The sequence below is a fragment of the Zophobas morio genome, unplaced genomic scaffold, assembly GCF_036711695.1.
Source record: "Zophobas morio isolate AGI-343-1 ecotype UQ-CSIRO unplaced genomic scaffold, CSIRO_AGI_Zmor_V1 ptg000024l, whole genome shotgun sequence".
Taxonomy (NCBI): domain Eukaryota; kingdom Metazoa; phylum Arthropoda; class Insecta; order Coleoptera; family Tenebrionidae; genus Zophobas; species Zophobas morio.
In genome coordinates, this window is record NW_026972129.1 from 8,810,535 (window position 1) to 8,834,139 (window position 23,605).

The 23,605-nt window shown below is 31.6% G+C and overlaps 1 protein-coding gene and 1 long non-coding RNA gene across 3 annotated transcripts in view; both read right to left on the bottom strand.

Annotated features, from left to right (window-relative positions):
- Positions 1-23,605, bottom strand: part of LOC135135390 (tyrosine-protein kinase receptor) — a 52,866-nt gene that overhangs the window by 21,897 nt on the left and 7,364 nt on the right. The gene's annotated exons all lie outside the window — the stretch shown is intronic.
- On the bottom strand, positions 11,349-12,795 carry LOC135135404 (uncharacterized). 2 transcript variants are annotated; one of them, XR_010281528.1, is made up of 4 exons: positions 12,684-12,795; positions 12,475-12,631; positions 11,966-12,334; positions 11,349-11,907 (listed from the first exon to the last, which is right to left on the bottom strand). It is a non-coding gene; the product is annotated as an uncharacterized LOC135135404 (long non-coding RNA). The 2 variants fall into 2 exon arrangements; XR_010281527.1 differs by having other exon boundaries at positions 12,475-12,794.

Consider the following 23,605-nt stretch of genomic DNA (forward strand, 5'->3'; position numbering starts at 1 on the left):
CCCACTGCAGTATCCCCTCCCTCCTTGGACTAGATGATGCGGTCAATTATGTAATATGGGTATGTGTTGTAGCTCGTAGATCTCGAGCTAGAACACAACGCTGAAAACAGGAGAGCTCGATCGCCTTGATCAGAAAGTTTTCGGATTTTGTTCATATTTAAATTTGCCGCCACACCACCGTAATGACTTTAGTATTTGCATCCAGTTATTTTAATGACGATTTATTTTTTATCTGTCTAAATGCGTGATATTGTTTTGATTGGTAACATTTGATTTTATTTTTGGAAGCTGGAGAGTGTTTTTGCAGCTGGGAAATAAGTCCGCTTATTTCACAGTTTTTCCCCTTCCAAAAAGGATTAAGTATTTGTCCCCCATATCTTGCATTTTGATTTAAGGACGCTTTTCCGACCTTTGGGTTCACCACTTTGCATTTAAACGCATTCTACCATAAAAAAAACACACAAGATAGGGTTAAATTTTGTTGACCTTTACTGTTCCAGGACAAATTTTGTATTTTTCGCGGGTTTTAAAATTTTGTTCACGTGTCTAACTTTGGCGGGATATTTGGGTTATTACAACCTTTGGGTTCATTTTAAAAAAGTAATTCACTATCGCAATTGCCATACCTAATTCTCCTCTGCCATCACTTTTCACAGCGACAATTTTATTTGACGCCAATGACAGAGTGATAGTGTGACAGTAATTTGGTATTCTGTGAGGCAAAGTAATTCCTTGTAATTATATTAGGCCACAAATATAATCCATTGCCAAAAATTTCAAGAAAATTGAAATAACGTGGCAACGTCGCATCGGAATCTGAAAAATAAATTGTGGTTGTAAAGCCTAAGAACAGGTGAATTAAAATATGTAAAAATGTATACGCCTTAAAAACAGAACACTTTATATAGTTAAAAATAATTTTAAACTATAATGCCTAAAGAACTTTAGTCTTTTACGTCTAATTATTATTGAGATATCGAGGATCGCGCGCTTAGTGATTCATCCTATAAATAAACTACATAATTTGAATTATTATATTCACCTTTTTAAAATGATATATATGTTAGACTGAAAATAGAGGTGGGCGAAGGTGCAGAAGCATGCTATATATGCCGCATGTGAGGTTTTCTTACAAAAATGTCGTGATGACGTCATTAATTTTTAATTGGAACAAATAGGTGCCTATACCAATTTTAATACGTACACTATATCACTAATAATATAATTTTGAGATGATGTCATCAAGTTTTGGGAAGGGAAGAACACATACATTTTGATTAGTGATTTATAATGTTCACGATAACCTCCAAGCATGGTGTTTAAAATTTCTAGAAAAATTTGAATTGTACTAACTTTTACACAAATGTGGATTTCTCAAAGACACTACTGTTTAGTGTTACTTGTGTCTCATTCCGAACATCAGAATTAATGCAGCATGCGAGGTATAGACGAGATCATTAAAGCAACTTAAGTATTAATAAATCAGATGTGTTTTAAGCTCATTGTAAATGTGTATTTCGGTCTAACAATAACAAAAAGGTCTAGATATTGCTTCTTTACGTTAACAATTTGATGGAATATCATATGTAATTAATATATATTATAAAAAAGTTCTGATCATAAAAAAATATACTACAATATAGAACAGCTTCAAGACGGCGCGGCGTTATCATTACGACTTTATAACCGTTAGGTATTAAAGTATTACTGTGTTTGTCTACTTGGTCGCGAGATAGTTTTCGAGTTTTTTTTTTTGCGTAGTTATTTTGAAATCTTATTACTATTTGCTACTATTTTTAAAAATATTAAAAGCTGCTTCTCCTCAACTAAAAGTCAAATTCTGCCACTGTTTGCTATTTTATTATGCACAAGTTTTGAAAATTGTTAATTCCTCCAATCTAATTTATGGTCCATTTGATCGCCACTAAATGGATACCTAAATTGACGGGAGCATTTTTGTATTATGTACCTTTTTTTTGTGAAAAACAAAGATCACTAGCCGGGCTGTGCTGACGCTACTTATTTTGTTAACTGGAAAAGTTTATGCCAATAAATTTTCGCTGCAATTCTTTTAATGTTAAAAATTTATTTTATTTTAAACCCTCTCACAATAAGCTGTAAACGAAGTAAAATAATCCGGAATTTGTTACAACTAAATCACGGGTAAAGTGCGAATTGACATAAAGTTGGCATTCCCAAGCCTAAATGCGTAGGAGACTGGGTAGTGGGAGGTGCGACAAATATAGTAGACACATATCTCTGTTCTTTATTTTCGTATATAAAAAAATGGTGATAGTGTTTTATGTCACTATGTTAGTACTACTGGGATTTCATGTCGTCCTTGTTGTATGCGTTAGTAGTGACACACGAACAACACAAAAGTTGCTGCCATCATTCTTTTTGTCTGGTAGACTAGTTAGGTTCGTCTTTATTAATCGTGCATATGGGGATTTTGCCACACCTTGAAAGGTAATATATTCGTAGTGGCCTTATACCCGCAGAGTTAAGGCTGGCGTCTGGTTCGGTTTAGCCCTATACTAAATACATTGAAAACATCGTCGCGGTTTCCGGAGTTGCATTTTAAAAATATGAGATATATCGCTTTAAAAAATTATATTTTGAATTAACAAACTTCAGTCCAGGGGACCTCCATATTTATATTCATATCTAGTATGCAGTTTTTCCAAAAAAAAATTATAAAGTTGAACAACTTTTACATCACATTTTAACCGGCACATTGATGCATTTTTTGACGAAGTGCTGAAGTTTTTTGCATTCTGAGATAGGAGGTCCCCTGGGGAAAAGCGTCAGCTTTCTTTTGATACCATTTATAATGTTAAAAAATCCACGACTGAGGTAAATAACTCGCGAAAAGTCAAAATCTATTGAAACGAGAAATCGGCATTAAACGAGCTGTGATGCGGTAGCAGAATGCAGGTTTACTTAGATTCTGACTTGGTTGGAGATTTCGCTATTTTAAAAATGCAATTCCGGAAACTACGACGATGTTTTCAATGTATTTAGTATTGGGCGAAACCGAACCAGACGCCACCCTTAAATGTGAAAAATAACAATGATACAAGTAAATTTAGAAAACCAATTGAACCTCTAAAGCGATAATTAATATTATTTTTTCTACTCTCAAATCTAAAACCTTGTTTAACGATGCTTTAATTAGGTATAGTTTCATAGTCCGTGGCTTTGGACTTATTAAATATGGGCCGAAGATGCGTTCGCGGTCATTAGACACGTCTTGAGTACGTTCGGCAGTTTTCGTGTTCATTAAACACGGCTTGGCTAAAGAATCTAAAATGGAGCTAATTTTGAATAGTGATATTTATGCTTGTCACTACCTGTACGGTGTGTAACACGTTTATAAACTTCTCTAGACACTCGTTTTTAAATGCTTGCTTCGCTCGTGCTTAAATAAACTCATGACTAAAGAGGCGTTTATAAAGCTTGTTACATAATATACCATTTTAGCATTACTGTTTCAAAAGATTGTTACGTCACCCATGTATAAATTCCAAAAAACTAACTTTATACTACAGTGATTCTTTTGGAATTTATCACCATCAAAAGAGACACCTCAGTAACTGACTCTACAACTACAAATTGATGCGGCCCGGGTAAACGTGATGGGTTCCAGCTTGACTGGTATACCTTGGGTCGTGGGGGTTCGATTTTCGCCTTGTTTCTGGGTGTTTGTATCTTGGGCTTTAGACGGTACGATAACTTAATACTAAGTGTTCTAAGGTTAAAAAAAAAACAACTATAAATTGACCAATTGTACGTCAATATGGGATTTCGATAGTCAACATATATTTTAATTTGTAGGTAAATTTTTCGCAGACAAATCTGAACGAAATTGGTACTTACCTATCTCACGAAACTTTAGACCACAAGAATGTAATAAATACAAAAAATTGGTCTAAAGAGTTTAGACAGTACTTCCCTCGCTGTCGCAAACGTGACGACTGCATGCCTATTATGTTTTTTTTTTCGCAGTAGATTTCAAAGCATTCGGTTTTGTAGTTCCTGCGTAAATCAATCAAACAAATTTACACATGCATTTTTTTTTTGAGTCGCCCGATATATGCAAATTCAAAAAATATAAATGGGATGATAAATTACAAGCACAGACTCATCATATTTTGTACATTCTAGATAGGATTATTCGGCAAACTTTTGAGTTGACGTCATCAGTTTTTTGGAGAAGATCACCAAATATATTTTGACTAAAAATTTATTATGCTCTTTATAACCTTAAAACATCTGCAAGATTTCAAAACATTCGGTTCTGTAGTTCCTGATTAAATCAATAAAATACATTTACGCATTCATTATTTTTTTTTTGGGTCACCCTGTATATGCAAATCGAAAAAATATGAACGGAATGATAAATCACAAGAAGAGACTCACCATATTTTGTACACTTTAGATAGGATTTATTCAGCAAAATTTTGTGGTGACGTCTTACATTTTTTAGAGGGGATGAGCAAATACATTTTGATCAAAAACTTACCATGCTTATGATAACTTTAAAACATCTTCAAGATTTCAAAGCATTCGGTTTTGTAGTTCCTGAGTAAATCAATAAAATAAATTTACGTATTCATTAATTCTTTTTAGTCACCCTGTATATGCAAATCCAAAAAATATGAATGGAGTGATAAATCACAAGTACAGACTCATCATATTTTGTACAGTTTAGATGGGATTTATTCGGCAAATTTTCGAGCTGACGTCATCAATTTTTTGGAGGGGATAAGCAAATATATTTTGACTAAACATTTATTATGCTTCTTATAACCTTAAAACATCTGCAAGATTTCAAAGCTTTCGGTTTTGTAGTTCCTGATTAACTCAATAAAATAAATTCACGCATTCATTAATTTTTTTGAGTCACCCTGTATATGCAAATCGAAAAAATTTGAATTGAATGATAAATCACAAGAAGAGACTCACCATATTTTGTACATTTTAGTTAGGATTTATTGAGCAAAGTTTTGTGGTGACGTCATAAATTTTTTAGGCGGGACGACCAAATACATTTTGATCAAAAATTTACCATGCTTATGATAATTTTAAAACATCTTCAAGATTTCAAAGCATTCGGTTTTGTAGTTCCTGAGTAAATCGGTAAAATAAATTTACGCATTCATTAATTTTTTTGAGTCACCCTGTATATGCAAATTCAAAAAATATGAATTGAGTGATAGATCACAAGTACAGACTCATCATATTTTGCACATTTTAGATCGGATTTATTCGGCAAACTTTTGAGCTGACGTCATCAAGTTTTTGGAGGGGATAACCAAATATATTTTGACTAAAAATTTATGATGCTCTTTATAGCCTTAAAACATCTGCAACATTTCAAAGCATTCGGATTAGCAGATTCAAAATTAAATTGCAAAATGTTGTTTTATAATTTTGATTTTTTTTCCAAAAATCTGGACGTTTCGGGTAAAAGCCCAATTCGGAGTCATAAACTACATGTGTAGGACTATGTTATTTTATACAATTTAAAACCCATTTACTATGTACAATTTTGAAGTGACGTCATCGCATTAGTGGTGGGGATGATTAGAGAAATTTTGGTTAGCGTTTTACCATCTACATGATATTCCTAATATAAGTACAAAATTTCACAATAATCGGTCCAGTGGAGATTATTTGTCTAATAAAAATCCGGGACGGCAGACAGACGGACAGACGGACAGACAGACGGAAATGGGAGACCTATTTCTTCGTCTTCTAGGGGTCATGAGTGATCGAGAAAACGTAAAAGTAGAGAGTCGGCCGACGGACTCGATTACAATACTTCCTTTGCTTACGCTCGGGAAGTAAAAAAGGTAAGTACCTATTTTCCTATTACAGATTTTTTTGTATACGTAGGTATTTAAACAGTTCAGTTCCTGGAAAGTGAAGTTGTAATTTGTCCTGCAAACAGTTTTTCAAAAATTTAATGAATTTTGTGTATTACTTTTACATTGCCGCCGTGTCTGTAAACCGCTTAACCGTTATATGTACAAGGCTCTATCCAGTGCTTGGAAGTGAGTCATTGCTGTAATTCAATTCCTTTTCAAGCAATGAAACGAATTACTTTTTGAGTAATTCAGTCACTTTACAATTACTTTTTGCAGTTACTTTTAACCCAAATACTCAAAAATATTGTTTTGTTTTTCTCTACAAATCGTTTCCCTGTCCTGCTGGGATTATTATACCTGGTTCGTCCTCACAAAGAGAAAATTTACCCAGTAGAGAGTTAAAATCTAAAACGAGTTTAGCACAGAATTTGTTAAGAAACCAGGTAACCATAATATACATAAGTTCTTCATCATTTTAAGAGCTAAGGTATATTCCAGCATAGGAAAATACATAGAAACTTCTGTCTTAAGTTTTTTCCAAAAGTATACGCGCGATTGTAATAAACTTCACACTGATGAAATGCGCGTAAAAAACCCAACCCTACCCAGACTGCTTTTCCGTTTTTTAAATTTTGTTGTCCAAAAAAAAAACTACAACGCGTTAAAATTGTGATTATCTGGTTTTCGCTGTTTATGGATCAATTTTAAATGTTCAAAAAAGTACATTAGTAGAAATTGTATTAACAAATCCATTGCGCTTGACATAAATAAAATATCTCAATAAATAATTGAGTAAACAGGGGTAGAATATTTAAAATTTGTGGTCAAGCAAACTTTAGCCATTTTTCTGGTCCACTCAAATCTATAACAGGTAACCGCCTTTTAAACCGCTCATAATCCGACAATAAAATTTTATGCGGGTGTCCACCCTCTAAGATTTTATAAATTTAAAGTAAGCGGCAATTAAAGACAGACTTTTAAGTTTACATTATCTTGTAGTCCCCTTCTAAATATTTAGGAACACCCTTTTTATTAAAGATTAAAAGATTTGCGTAGCCAATAAAATATTATGAAATCTCCCACCAATGCAAATTTTTGTTTAAAAGTTGTTGCAGTTGGCACCGATCTTTTATTTGTAGCTAGAGTGGAATGAAATTAGGTGCAAAAGAATCGGATTTTGCATTCTTCGTGTGACTTTATGACACATCAAAATAGTTAGGTCAGAACTCAGAAGTATCATCTTTACGGTATAAAACACTTCAACATGTCAAAAAAGTTACCAAAATTTATGCCCTAAAATAAAAGGATGAGAAAACGGGTGATCAAAAAGTTTTCGGATTAGGGTAGACTACGGAAACCATTGTCGTTAAATTAATCTTCGAATAAGGTTATGTTTGTTTTCCAATTCATGTATGATGGGTTGCCTAGAATAAAGACGCGAAAATTGTGAAGGACGATTCTTTGGCGGCAAAAAGTTCATTTTAAATTCGCTGTTCTAACATTAAATAATTTAAATCGTGGCTTTCCATTTTGATCTTAAAATCTTCAATTTATTGGTACTGACATTTGTAAGATTGACCGGTTAAATCAAAGAAATAAAACATATTCCCATGGTCTACCCTAATCTGAAAACTTTTTGCTCACGCGTTATAATGTATCATGTATGTATCTATATTTTATTTACCGAAAAGCGCATGTTTATTTCTGTTCCAAAGTGACGATTGAAATTGCTAACAGAAACGTAAAAAAGTTGTATTTGGATTAAATAATAATTATATAAACAAGTTACATTATTAAGTAACAATTGTACAATAATATTGCTTAATGTTCGATGGTAAAAATACATATCTTATTAAGTTATTATTTTAAGCACTTAGTACATTTCATGCGATAATCAAAATATATTCCAAAGACACAAATCCGTTGTCGTGCACATTTCAAACTTGTTGAAGAAATAAATGTTTTCAGTGCTGTTATACACCTTATTAATATTTGAATTTACTGATGTTTGAGAACTGTTAAATAAGACTGTTGCTCCGAAAAAGTGTTCCTTTTAATTGTATTATAAGTATTTAGTTACTTACTTGAAATTATGTTATAAACTAATTTTTTATTTTAACTAATAAGTAACTAAGAAAAATGTACCTACTTAAGTGGTTAGTTTACTACACTATTAAAACTACAATATATTTCGTTCAAGTAGCATTGTTAAAAACAGTTAAAGTAGGTCCTGACAACATAGATGTAACAGAGATATGGCTATGAATGTCCGTACACACGTATTATCTGTTTAATTTGAAACAAAATGCTTTGTACTGATTTATCATTTTATCAGTAACAAAGCGAAACATAGCAGAATGTAACCCTGTTCTGCCTATTGATTTATTCAGAAGTTTAGAATAGTAGTTCACAGAAAGTAAGCAGTTAGTTATAGATATTTTTGTTTGATTTTAATTTCATTATTAAAATCAGATTGATTTTAAAATTACTAACAAAACACGTGTTACTGTGTCTTAAATGAGGTAAAGTTATATAAAATTTATAGTGATTTGAAAATTTAACGTTGTGTGTACGTAGTTACAAGTTATGAAATTATGAAGTTGTGGGGATGTGAATTCACAACAATTAACAGTAAATGTTTTAAATGACTTCAGTTTTGCATTTTGTAGATATACAGGATATTAATATTTGCAAAAATCGAAAAGATATTGTACATACATAAGGCATCGGGACGATGAATTTGTCTTTACAAAATTTGACGCACTAGGTATTAGCAGGAATTGCTGCTTTGTGAAAAGAATCTTTAGATATATCTAATGTGCCTGAGGATAAAATCGGTCTTTAATATAATATCTAGTACAGTAATATTTTATTATGATTTCAGATTGCTAGTCTATAATTTTATGATTAGTCTTTTTATGTAAAAACAGACCAGATATGTAAAAAACTTAATGATTTGTTTTTGCAGCTGTTCATCTTAAGCCGATGTGATGAAAGAATTCGTCATATGCTTTGACATTTAAGAATTTATGTAAATTTTATCAACTATCTCACAGACCTTTGTTTTTTATTAATTAATATTTATAAACAAAACATTAAACGGAATGAAATTGTAACGTATTGAAGAGGAAGTCCCAGAAGATGCGTTTGTGTGGGAACGGGAGATTTCAATTAACCGTTCCGAGAATCCCACGCATGGCGTACCTTCCTACGCTCTATGGATATAACGCCCTTTAAACTTTACCTAATTTATTACATACCCTACACATACTATCGACATTTGACATTACGATAGCAACATATTTTTGTTAGACTGCTAGGCCCGGGGTAACCAATTATATTTTGTCTTAGATGGATATTTAAGGTTAATGTAAATATTAAATACACATTTGAACACATTAGAGAACAATGAATGAATGAATATATATGCATATTCGGCCACCAAAGCATAATATAAGGAGTTTTTCATAACATTTAAGTTACGTGGATGACACGGGGATTTTTGTAAAAAATAAAACATTATAAAATTAACAGTAGGTGAGGTAGCACTCCTGGTTCCCCGGTAAATGGAGGTGACTTTTGTCTACTAATTGCTCTTCATATTATTTTTTGGTCGATTAGTTTTTAAATATAATAACATTAAATTTATATTGGATTAAGCATATGTAAAGATTTTCAAGTAGGCGCGCAGCTCTACTTGTTACACTAAAAAAAAAAAAACCAATAATAAAAGTAATAATAATTCTTACGTTGTTGGGAAATTCACACACTGATTTACGATATCCTGAAAATTTACAATTTTTTGTGTCGTCAATGTGCTAAAGATAGAAATGGAAAAAGGTTTGACACGGGTTGTTTCGACAATTTTACTCTACTCCAAATATATTTTACTCAGATATTGTAGTAGCGTATACGTTGAGATACTACCAATTATTTTTTATAGTATTTTAATTTTTGTGTGGTTCATATTCCCAGAATGTCTTCTATGATCGACACATTAATTTTCCAAATGAACAGAAAAAAATGAATTACACTAGATTTTTTTGAAACAAACAAGGTAATTAACAGCGATCGAACATCAAAGATTAAATGTAAACTTACATACATATTTCGACGTGGTAAACGTGGTTTAGGGAGAAAATATATCAGGACTATTTTTCGAATTATGTATTTTCAAGTGTAAGAAACCTGTAAATGATTAAAAATAGTTTTTACTTTTCTAGATACACACCAGAACATCTTTAGCCAAAGAACGATTTATGGTATTTCTAAAGAACGTGTGCTCATCTTCAGCTACACTTATTGCATAGGTGCTTGAACAAGAGACAAAGAGATTTAATAAATTTCATTGTCAATAAATTTGAAGAAGGAGAATATATCGGAAGTACTTTTTGTGATTTAACCAAGGCTTTTGACTGCGTTTCTCCAACAATTTTAATATATAAATTAGAGAGTATGGTTATGGTAATTTCTGGCTTAAGACATGTAGAACTTGGTATGCTCCAGGGATCCGTACTGATGCCTCTACTTTTTTCTATTTTATATTAATGATCTTCCCAGTTACTTACATAATACAAAATTAAATTGTTTACTGGTAATACTACAGTTGTAGATCTTTGTAATGTGCTAAAATATTGAAATACAAAACTGGACAATACGTGGTGGAAAGTCTTGGAGTGGTTTAACGCCAATAAATATTACAACTGAATAAGAGAAGACATTGACTCAGTAAATCCCATTGAAAATGTTGTTTTTTGGTATAACTCTTCTATATTAAGAAAAAAAGTAAGCGCTAAAATACTAATCTTAATATATTATTCATTATTTCAGAGTTTAATGTCACACACGGTACTGCCAGAGATAATAGAGATATGACAGCTCGCAAAATTAAGCGACAATAGTCCTTATGTACTGTGCCCCAAACCGTCACTTTCGGGCGCGCTATTTAAATTTGAGTGAAACTTTCGTAGCGCGGCTATTTGATTACCAGGGATATTTCCAATCGTAAGAATATACCAAAAGTGGTTAATCTTTCTTCCAAAAATACTAGGTTGCTCATAAATGGAAAAAGACAAGATTAAAAAAATTACAATCATTAAGTTTATTCGAAAAATGATTGTATTATATCTAACATTTGTTGGTGCTTTTGTAATGTTTACATCCTGATTAATAGTAAATGGATAAAAAAAAAACATTAAATTACTCAAAATGCTTGTATTAACTTTTCTTATCCTTTAAAACTCTAAAATGTGCATACACAACACAAACTGTACAATTTTATAGCGAGGATAATAATAAAAGTACCCTCTAGCTCATTCAAAGATTGTTATTACAACCTAACGTTGAAATTCAAGGACGACACTTTAAGGGGTACAAATACAGTTATAATATTGAATGTTACCTTTTCATTGCGAAGATGACTTTAGTCACTTTTAGTTCTGTGCGGGTGTTAATAAAATTATTTTTATCCTCATATTATTAATAGTTATTTACATCACACTTTATTAGAATATAACCAAATACAAGCTATTGTTCTGTATAAAATATATGCAGCACAACCCAACTGGTAATTGTGCTTTTGATTTAGCAACATTTTGTGGGGGCTAACAAATCCCACAAAATTGTGCAACATGTAATATTTGTATAGTCTGTATTTATTGACTTCCAACCACTATCATCCTGAAACTTTCTCTTCGTACACCTGCATGTCGTAAAACCTATCTTTTGTTCGCCCTTCCCAATAATTCTTATCCTTCGAAGATTTCGAGTACCTTCTAAGAACCCTTTCGACACAACCGTTTCACCGCTCTCTACCGACCTGTCTTTTCATTTTCAAAATCACAGACAACACTCTTCACTTTTCCCTTATCTACTGAACCGACAACATTAAAAATAAATACACCACAAACGCAAGTCCTCTTTTAATCATCTGATCACACCACAATTCTTATCTGCTAATGAAGATATCTCCAATTTAAGTGAGAGGTACAACATCCCCACCATAATTAATAATTCCCAACCATCTCATAATGCCCTAAAAATAGATAGGATAGAGTACAAAGAGTTTGATTTAGCTGAACAAAATATCTTACGATAAATATGTGGATACTCAGTGGATGCATGCTTAAAACACTCTTCTCAGATATGCTGTGAATATACAAATGCATGTGGCAGAAATTCTAGAACTACATTATTGTCGTTTCCAAGCCCACAATTCTGAAACTTTATCTTATGGCAATCTTAATGTTTCGTATGAACAGTTTGCATATTACATTGAACAATTAGAAAATGCCTTCAGTAGATAATACACTTTCGCTTCAAGTTCCCAGACAACTTAAAAACCAGCTGGCCTTAATAGCATCCATGTAGTAATCTCCCCCTTGATTACCTTTTGTCATTATTTGTGCGATTACGTATATTTTATACATTGAAATTCCATAATAGGGAACTACAGAAGCAACCTAAAAAACAGAGTAAATTAATCATTTTGTCCCATTTATAGAGCATTTGCCAGTTTCATCGATTAATAATTAATTATAGCTGCAGAAAATCATCGGTTTACTTATCGATGTTATTTTTATAGAACTATTCCTGTACTTACCAATAGTATATTGTTTGTTAAAATGTATGTAACTGTAATAAATACATACATACATATGCAGTTAACATGACTTTTCTTTTATAATTTGAAACCATCGCATCATATTTAATTGAGGTTATCTCAGAGTTCGTGTTTTTCGTTCGTTATGTCACTTTTACTAGTAATATATTTAGTAACATTTAACATAGATATTAAGATATCAGGTTTACCACCACAAATGTTGTGCCCCCAACCGTCCTTTACGTCAAATTCTGTGTTCACTTCGCTCCCATGCATTTCTTATGGAGCATTCAAAAGCTGTCATATCTCTGTTATCTCTGGTACTGCAGCACATTCAAAAAGATGTTTCGCATTACAGCGCACAGCTGTTCGAGTTATTTCCGGAACAGGCTATAGGAACAAAGCAAGACCATATTTTGTCAAAAACAGATTTCTACCTTTACGTCTACTAAAATTATTGTATTCGCGCAGAAATTCATAGTCACGATACCGGAATAAAAAATCAGTTAAGTATAGAATATTTAAGGCTTCATACAAGTAGATGTGTTGCTATAGCTAAATCTTATACTGTCAAATTCTATAACAAATTACCTAACAAATAACTGCCCAACCTTCTGTAAAATTTTTAAATATACATAAATTATGTTCTTAACTAAAGGCTATTACAATAAATAGTGACGAATTTCAAAACGATGATTTTGCTCACGATTAATTATTATTGTTTGTTTGCTCTCGCATTACTGTAGTACATTTATGTGTTTCTGTTTTCCTTTTATGTTGTTTCTATATAAGTTACACGGACCGGCAAAAAGGCGGCTACCCTGAAATATTTTGCAAAACCATTTCAAAAATTAATTATTAATTTAATTAGTGATTGCTATTTTATTAGAGAACTGTTCACTGCTTGACACAGGATGTAGAAATTAGCTAAAAACAAGAGATGCATAAATATAGAATTTAATTTAATTTAAGAAAGTAACAGAAACAGTGCAATATTTCAAGGTGGGCCGTTTTTATGCCAGTCAGTGTATATACGTGCGTAAGAACTGTTGTTTATTACGAATAAATGATGACTAATCATTTATGACTTAAGAAACTTCCTATCCAGAAATTTTATTTAAATTGAGGTAGTAGTTTTTGTGCTATTTAGTAACCTAGATGGTCATACATGAAGTAGGTATTACTATTCAAAACAACATTTTGTAATTTCAAGTTGGATCTGCAAAACCGAATGCTTTGAAATCTTGCAGATGTTTTAAAGTTACGATAAGCATGATAAATTTGTAATAAAAATATATTTACTTATCCCCCCAAAAAATTGATGACGTCAGCTCAAAATTTTGCCGACAAATCGTACCTAAATTGTACAAAATATGATGAATCTGTACTTGTAATTTATCATTCCATTCATATTTTTTGGATTTTTTCATATACAGGTTGACTCAAAAAAATTAATGGGTCAGTCCATTTATTATTGATCAAATTAAGAACGAGCCACCCCATTTTCTCGAAAATGTGAGAATGCGCTCGTCTTTATAACAACAAAATAAGGATAAAGTAGGAATTATAATAATAACGTTCAGAATATTTTGTTGGGCTTATTAATAATTTTAGTCATCTGTTTTGAGGCGATAAACTCATTCAAATCAAACAAATGTCTACGCGACATTCTTCCGATGTATAAACATCAACATTTTAAACACTACGCATATTGCTCAGATAGCACTATTTCCGTTAACAATGTGCTGTAAATATATTTTATTGATTAAATCAAGAACTGCAAAACTGAATGCCTAGAAATCTTGCAGACGTTTTGAAGTTATAACTTTCGACCATTTTTTTTTATAAAAAAGCCAAAAACGCCGTTATTTGAACTACACCTATACTGAATATCGTTATGAATGTTATGATACATGACCGTAGCAATTTTTTTTTAGTAGAGGAGTAAAGTAATACTTTGGATTTTAGCAAATCTGCAGGGCTTTCCTCCACCAACGAAAAAACTTTTCTAAGATCAAAACCATTTACATAACCAATTCTTTTCTGTACGGTCACCTAAAAAACGTTGTTTGTACCTCGGCCAAACAGAACTTTTTCGGTCTCGGCTACCCTCCGGCCTCAAATTTCAGATCGGACAAAAAAGTTCTTTATGGCCTTGATACACAAATAGCGATTTTGCGAACGGCCTTTAGTTTTCCGGACGAGATGAATAAATAGCTTTTGATTGATGTTCTGGAATATTTAAATTAATGTTGACTCATGTCAAAATTCCAAAGAAGTTTTTATAAAACCTAGGCGTAAAATAGTATATTATTGGCCAAGGTTGCAGAGCCAAGCATTCTAGACCGAGCGCAAATTAGAACCCGAGACGCGCAGCGTCGAGGGCTCTGAAGCGCGAGGTCTAGAAGTGGCTTTGCAACCGTGGTTAATATACTATTTTTTTCACTAGTAGAAACCATGAGACAATAAACTGAAAAAATAAACGTTCAATTTTTTGACGCAACATGATTTTGTTTTGATTTCTAATCAAACTTGATCTAAATCTTCAACACAAAGAAAACCGTTTATACTTGACGCTGAGTTAATCATTTTATCTTCTACCGTCTACCAACTACCGTGCGTAAACTCAAGTAATGTTTGTAGCACACATTTGTTCATTTTTTAAGAAATAATCACATCAAACATTGCGTACATAACCTCAATTTTTCTTTTTGAACCGGTGGTCACAAAAGTTGAATTTGCTACCTCTAAATGAGTCGGGATTTGCGTGCTTGATGGCTGCTAGTGAAAAAATTTTATTATTCAAACTGTATTCAAAATATATTATGAATAATAGCCTGTGTATCAAAGGTGACAGAGAATGTTATACCACATATTTTAAGAGAAATTGGTGGATGAACATTTATTTATCTTCATTAATTTTTTACAATCTTCAATACAATTTTGAAGTACATTTAACATATACAGAGTGCTCAAAAAATAGTTCACAGGTTCGAGAAAAATAGTTGAAAAATTACTGTGTTGTCAGATTCACTATGAATAAATTTTAATTTTTTTGTGATATAATAAAACGAAGAAAATGATGGATAATGTCAAGATACCTCCAAAATTATTTTGAATAATGAAAGTTCATTTGAAAAAGTCATCAAGTTGGTGTTGATTTTTTATAACATTGTGAAGTATGTCTACAATAAACCTAAAATTTAATCGATGACAGCTGACAACACGGAAGTGTCAGTTATTTACAACAGTATGAATTAATAAAACACATGTGTTTTTCGCAATGTTTTCTTCTTTTACCAAAAAAGTAACGTCAACTTGCCAGGGCTACATTTGAGGCCACGGATTTTTTAAATTATTTTTTTCTCTGCTCAATAGACTATAGAATATGACGTAAGAGCGCCACTTTTGTTAACAGCCTGTATAAGTATAACTTATTTAGTAGTTTCCGAGGTTATCTGATTAAACAAAACAACTGTATTTCTGTGTTATCTGAGTTGTCAAATGCTAAAAATGCACAGAATTGAGTTTCATGATAACAAGTATACGTTTTCTTTTATAATGTTTCCTGCTGTTGGAAAGTATGTACCAAATCTAAACAGGATAAATGCAGTCTTTTATATTCACGGTAAAAACAAAAGTAAATGCGCGATAAATTTATGTATCATTTTTGTTTAAGTTCTAATGCAGATTCGAGGGTTAACAAAATCCAAGATCAGTGATCTTACGATGTAAGGCGGAGGCGCAGCGTTCTTGTTACTCTAGGGTGTATTTTATTCCTATCTTCGATTGGAATGCATTATAATATTATTTTATCGTTCTTAGCCTCATTAATTTTGTTTGCTTGTACAAAGTTTAAACGTAGTACCTGGAATTCATCTAGGTAATTAGTTTACAAGATCGAGACATATTATTTCCTATAGTTTTATAAATAGATCCTTTGAGTGCTTGTTCAGTCAAACACTTTCAAACATTCTTTTGGACAGTCTAAATAAATAAAATTCTGAACATGAATAAATTGATTAATGCTTACCTAGACGATACGACGGGTTCATATGTATGTGTTTATTCAAAAAAAGTTAGATTCTGACTTTTGTTGTAGATATATGTTATTTCTAATTTCGTAAGGAAACCTCATGCTAAAATTTTATTATTCTGGAAAATGTGAATAGTGACAAATGCGCAAATATTAGACCTACGTCCCCAAAACGTTAAAAAACGAACGACTTATTTTATTGATTAGCTTAGAACCAGCGGATCTGATTTTCCTGAAGCCTGAAATTCTTAAAACTTAGTAGCATTGCATGCGTTATATTAAAACAGTCATATTTACCCCTACAAAACATGATGTTACTTTAAAAATTGTTAAATAAGTAAATCTTAAAAACGCGCTGGCATTGATTCAGGTTTAGAGATGGGGAAAGTTAGAACCCAGTAACTTTGCAGATTTTTTTTAATTCTACAAAGTGAATGCACCGCACAATGTTTTAAACGGTTGAAAGGTTTCTTTTGTGTTCTCTTTTCTATTTCGGTATTTGTTTTGAAAAGTAAATGTGATAAGCAATGACGCACGGTCTAAAGTTGCGTCTTTGATCAATCTAGAGAAAAGTACGTCTCCGTCGCCTGGCAACTACTACGCACTGTTCTGCCTAAACGTGTTTCGTAATAAATATCTACAATCATATCAATCGCAGGTTTTCTCAATGTTAATTTCATTCAGTTACAAAATATGGTGATATATGTCTCGATAATTTTATTTATTATATTGTGATACATTTGCTTACAGATTACAGATTTTACAATGATCTACTCTTAAGGAGATGATCCTGTGTTTTGTTTACCACGAGCGAAGTTGATAGGTAGTGGATGTGTAGGCGAGGTTTTGTGTAAATTGTGCAGATGAAAATTACTATGAAAATATCGGAAGATGTTAATCTTATGTTTCCTGTTTCTAAAGAATAACCAATACTGAGTTGTTTTAACACTTACAACACACATAAAAGTATTATCGAAGAATTCTTTGCAAGAATAATCAGTGCACGTTTTGTTTATAGATTTCAGATAAATATTATGACATATTCAATAAAGAACGGAATGGAGAATCTAAGAATACCGCTGAAGTTGATTAGATTGATAAAAAGGACAAACATTTAAAACCCACACCCCTGCTGGGTATTAATAGCATTAATATATAAAATAAAATAAAATCTCGTTTAATACAAATAAAGTCTAAAGAATAAAAATATCGTCAAAAAAGATATTCCCTTGAATGCACGCTGGACTCACTGGTGAATTTTTCAGTAAATTTGTGTTAGCCTAGGTAGCATGAATGCAACCGTCGATCGGGAATTAATCCTTGAATATAATATATACATATGATAATATTTCCTGACAATCCACGAAAAATAAGTTTTTCGAAAAACTTAGCATACCTACTACTTTTTACGTCTTGTACTCAGGTCTACGAAATTATGTATTTTCACAAGGGTTTCGTAATTCCTTCCTGGATAGTTGATATCTAGCTTAGACGATAGATATTTTAAAAACCCCTTTTGAACTCTTTCCAGTTGAAATATGTCGGTTATATGTAGAGGTGACCACACTACCGATGCATAATCAAGCTTGTTGCACACAAACGAGAAATACAAATTTACTGCATTAGTTTCGGAAAAAGATTTTGTTATTCGTAGAATAAATCCAAACATCTTCAATCGCAACTATATGAAATCTAAAAGTTAGTTGCTCATCAAAAATTACATCAAGATCCCTAATACTTACGATGTTTCCTCTGCAGTGTAACACCATCAATAAAATAATTTGTTATAATAAGTAGGTTCATTTTTTCTACTATACGGCACAACGCAACATTTGTCTTTATTTAATTTTTGTTTAGATACCCTACTCAATTCTTAAATATATTTCAGTATGCCTGTAGAAGAAATGAGTCAGTAGAATTTGATTGATACAATTTAATGTCATCACGTCATCAGCAAAACCCATCACGTTTCGCGAGAGATTCATAAGCAAATCATTTATAAATAACGAAAAAAATAGTGGCCCCAGGTTGGATTTTTGAGGTATTGTTGTCTTCGAATGATGCTGAGAAGCCATTATACTGGACGTAATTAACAATCCAAATTTGCTTATTTTTTCAGAAGAATATCATGATCAATGTCAAGTACTTTTCTAAAATCTATATAAACTACATCGATTTGACCCCTTTTTTCTATAGTGTCCGACATAAATCGAGTTTAGGTTGGTTAAATTGGTTACGGTTGATTATAATGTGTTCAAATACTTTAGTAAAATTAGATATTATTGCTACTGGCCGATAACTATCGGTCTACTATCTAACTAATAACTAAGTATCAGGTTAGATGTAAGTAACTATTTACATCTAATCTGTCACCTGATACGGGAACTGTACGAACCTTTTTCCAAATCTTTGTAGATGTAGATGTTTTGAATGACAGATTTATACATATTATAATTTTTTCTACGAGTTTTGCAAGCAAATGTCTACAATCTCTAATCACGTATGATGGTAATAAGTCATCGCCCACAGTTGGTTTATTACAAAGTTTACTCATACTCATTTCAACTTGATCTTCAGATACCGCTGTAATATTAAAAGATGAGATATACTTATGTAAATTCGTCACAAAAATGGTACGAAGCTTCATTAAGAAATACTTTTGAGAATTGCATTGCCAATGTATTAACTATATTTTGTGGACTGTTTTAAATAATATTGTCCTGCTTCATAACACTGGGTATCCGATTTCTCTGTCTCTTTATTGTTTGTCTTAAATTTATATTCACAATGACTATAATCACTCTTTGCTAGTTTCCACGTTCTTCTACTAGTTTCTTTCCTCTTAATATTAGATTTTATTTCTTGGGTAAACCAGGCAGGAAACGTTGGAGTCTTATTAGTTCTTATCTTGGGTACTGAGGAATCAAGTATTTGAATAGAATTCATTCAAAGTGACATCTACACCTAGAACATTGTTTAAGAAAGCCTAGTCTGTTAACAGCATTTCCTATTCGTGCTTCTATTGAAAGTGTTGGATGATTAGCATCTTCAGTTGTAAATGACATTTCTTCTCTTGCCATTCAATTCGGTACCATAGTGAAATAAGACTAAGTCAAGCATATTATTATTACAGTTCGTAACATTATGGTATTGTACCAAGTCAAGTAGAGAATGAAACATCGTGTTTTAAGACATGATATTCTTATAAGCATCAGTATAACCAATAATAAGAACAGACTAACCAAGGCATCAGCAAGACAACATATCTGTATGGGAAATGTCTGGGGGAATATAAGCTACACCACAATAGACAGATTTCTTTTAATATTTGCCCTACAAGTGATGACATCAATAAAGGGTATGTACAATACTAATAATTCCTAAAACCAGAAAGAACTCCACCGCCTACTGACCGACCCACCTTGTTATATCAACTATCAAAGCGAAACAGAGTATACTCTTGTGAAAGAAATTCACAGTCGGAGGCGAGTTTCCGTAATAATAATAGCGTTATAGTAAGAATCAGAAAAATATATATGTATAAAACTGATGAATTTTTATAGCAGCCTATGTCCATAAAAAGTAACTAGGAGATTGTTTGGCACCATTAGTTTTCCTGTTATTGTGGAAAAGCTTCTAATGGATAAATTTTTCTCTCCATTTTCCATACGATTCACAAGAGCAGCTTTAAGATCTTTAAGCTCCTTTAGTTCTTGCGTAGTTTTATCTCTGCTAAAACAAATATCCTGATAACGAATATTCTTGTGTTAAGCACTCCCTTAAAATGTATCTAACTATAAGAGGGTTATTAACTATTTCTTCATATTTACGATTGAGTTGAAGTGATCCGAAATAGATGTAATAAGAGATAGAGTGACATCCATAAACAAGGTACCAGAATTAACCTGAAGCACCAATGTTTAGCGTACGCAGACGACATGGTTTTTCTAACAAGAACAAAGAAATAGTTCGAGAGTATAACTAGAAGATTAGAAAAGGCTGTAAAAAGAATGGGACTAGAAATCAATGAAGAAAAGTCCAAATATATGGTCATGAGGTCTGGTGAAGGAACAAGGAAAGAAAAATTGGTAGTGAACGACTGTACAGAAGATTTATTATTATTAGTATGTAAAAATAGACAACGTTACCTACTTAGGGGTAAATATAAATAGTAAAAAAGAAGAAAAAATGAGACCAACTACAGAATAAATAAAGGAAGCAGAAGTAAAGGAGGGCTCAAGAAAATACTAAAATTTAAATATGTGTTATAAGACCAGTCACTCTTAAGACCGAAGAACAAAAATCAGAGATATGGAAAATGAAAATTTTACCAAGAATATGTAGAGGAACAAAAGTAGGAGAAATCTGGCTAAGAAGGACTAACTGTAACTATACGATATTGGGGCATATTAAAATTTACATCAGGAAATTTTAAAACCATGGCATCACTGTTTTGTGAAGAGGATGACAAACAAATCTTCATGATAGGTACTAAGTACGCGTAAAATTTCAGGAAAATCGATAGGGTATTTTCGAAAATTATATGTCCAACACATTTTCAGTGTACAAATGGAAAGGGAAAATATAAATTATCATATTTCACAAACTGTAAAATGCCAAGAAATCAGAAGATCATTATCATCGTTAATCATTCAAAATCGATTAGAAAGTGAAAAATAAAAAAATATACACGTATATGTGAGAAAGTAGCGCTGTGATGCAATTAAAAATGTAGACGACTTTTTTAGTTGTAATTATGTCGTGTTTTTTTTTTTGAAAAGACTTGTTATTTCTTCATAAAAATACCTACTAAAATTAAACAAAATCATCGTTTATTAGTTTCTGTTAAACAAAATTTTAGTCTAATTAATTGCTGCTACTGCAAATTGTGAATTGTCAAAAAAAAAACGTAGTTTTAAATAGGTATGACGTCTTATTTACAGAACAAGCGAAAAACGTAAACCTACTTTTTACAAATCCATACTTTTTTGTAAAAACCAAAAGTTGTCTTTATTTCAGGCTAAAGTTAGAACTACATATTTTTAATCTTATAAAAATAGATCAATGTTTATTTCTTGATTCGTCTGTGAACTATCTTAACAATCTAATCTACAGTCAACTGTCAAATATATTGTTTTACCTATTAAGTTACACAAATGAAATTTAGGATCGCCATGTATTATTTGATAGAAAATATTATGCCAGTCTTGGTTGAGAAATTTGGTTGTATTTTGAGTTTAATCTAAAGATGCGATACGTTAATTATTATGCAGAACAACCGTTAGGCTTCTTGGAAAATATTTAAAATGATTTGAATCTCCTTTTTAAAATGTTTAACATTAAAAATTCTTATATCGTCTGTCCTCAAACTTCCTCTGTCATCTAACATAAGAATATACAAAATTTAAACCTTACTTTAACTCATGGTGATGCATTTTTAAGTTACGAGGGGGTCTAATAAACAACTGACCTCGACGCTTTCTTATAATCAGAACCGGAAGCGATTACTTGGTACTTGTTTGACAAACTGTTCCTTTAGTCTTTAGTTTTGGTGATAGTAAGTTGTGAATTTTTAAAGAAAGCATTTTAGTTTTGACATTATTTTTATTATTATTTATTTATTATTAGGTTTTTTTTATATATTTTATATGAACGTATATTTAATATTGTACATCATGATTTGGTGGGGCACAAAGAGTTTTTTTAAGGCTTAGAACTACTTTACGAGCGTAGTGTTCAGTGTATAAAATTAAAATGTAATGCTGCTGAATACATAAAAATTTGGTTTAAAATAAAGACAATTTTTTTATCTTAGACCGGAATCTATGTATCTATACCACCTTGTAGTTTGCGAGAAAATAAAATATCGCATTTTCAGAGCAAACTAAATGATACAACAACAACTTGGTTAAAGTTTTTTTTTACGGATAAACGCTGCAATAAAATAGCAGCATTTCTAATCTGCTTCTTTAAATAATATCTAGATGCTTCCATTCCTCAGTTAAAACGGGGATGAACATTACATAAATCACCCTGTATACAATTTTGCAGACATCACGAGTTCTAAAAGTAAATAAATAAAGTCTATAAAACTATTTGCTCTTCTGTAATTATTTTTACGTATAAATACGTTATTTCTTGTAATTAGAGAGATAATAAGGGTGCATTTAGTTTAGTTAATTTACTACGAGAAATCTGAAAGAGAATGCTTAATACACGTCTAAATTATCTCATTTAAACAGCTGATTCTAAAGTTAGTATGACGGTAATAAATGTACCCTATGATATGCAACCGCTACTGGAAGAGTGAAAACACCACTAGTGAAAACCCGCAATAGCTTGCTGTGTGTGCTTTTATTTCTAATAATGTTTTTTTTTTAATTTTTACAAAACCAATCCAGTATAATACCATATAATTATATTTACGGGACGAAAAACGTAATCGTCTTGAGGAATGTATAAAACTGCCTTGTTTTGTTTTGCAACTCCACTCAGTATTGATAAAAAAATCATACAAAGCAAAATAGAAAAATCTTATTAAAATAGGATTTTTTTACTTGTCAGATTTTAAAACTACAAATAATGGAGAAAAAAATTCTTATACAGAGCAGCAGTCTATTAGAAACTAAAAAAATATATTTTTATGATATACAAAATATTAGATGGGAAAACGTCAATTCTTCATAGTCAATTTTTAAGAAGTTTTACTTTTTTGCTGCATTGTTTGCAAAGTTTTTAAATTTCATAGAGTTACTCGTCCCAGGTAGTTGTAAAATACAGATTTTTTCATCTTAGGTACTAAGCGTGTAATGTATATTGCCAAGTCTTTTTATATGTAAAATAGTTGGAGGCATTTTTTTTTAATTCCGCAACAAAAGTTATAAAAATAAGTAGACAAGTGTTTTACATTTTCACGTATAAGAACTACAACTACTATTTGTCTTAAAGCCACAAGTTAAGTATCACAAAAATTACAAAATGAGGAAAATGAGGAAGTGATAAATGTGTGTAATATGTGAAAAGGTTTGGAATTTCTTCTTTTTTAAAAATGTACGAGTGTCTGTAAATAACAAAACAAAGTCGATTGTTTTGTAT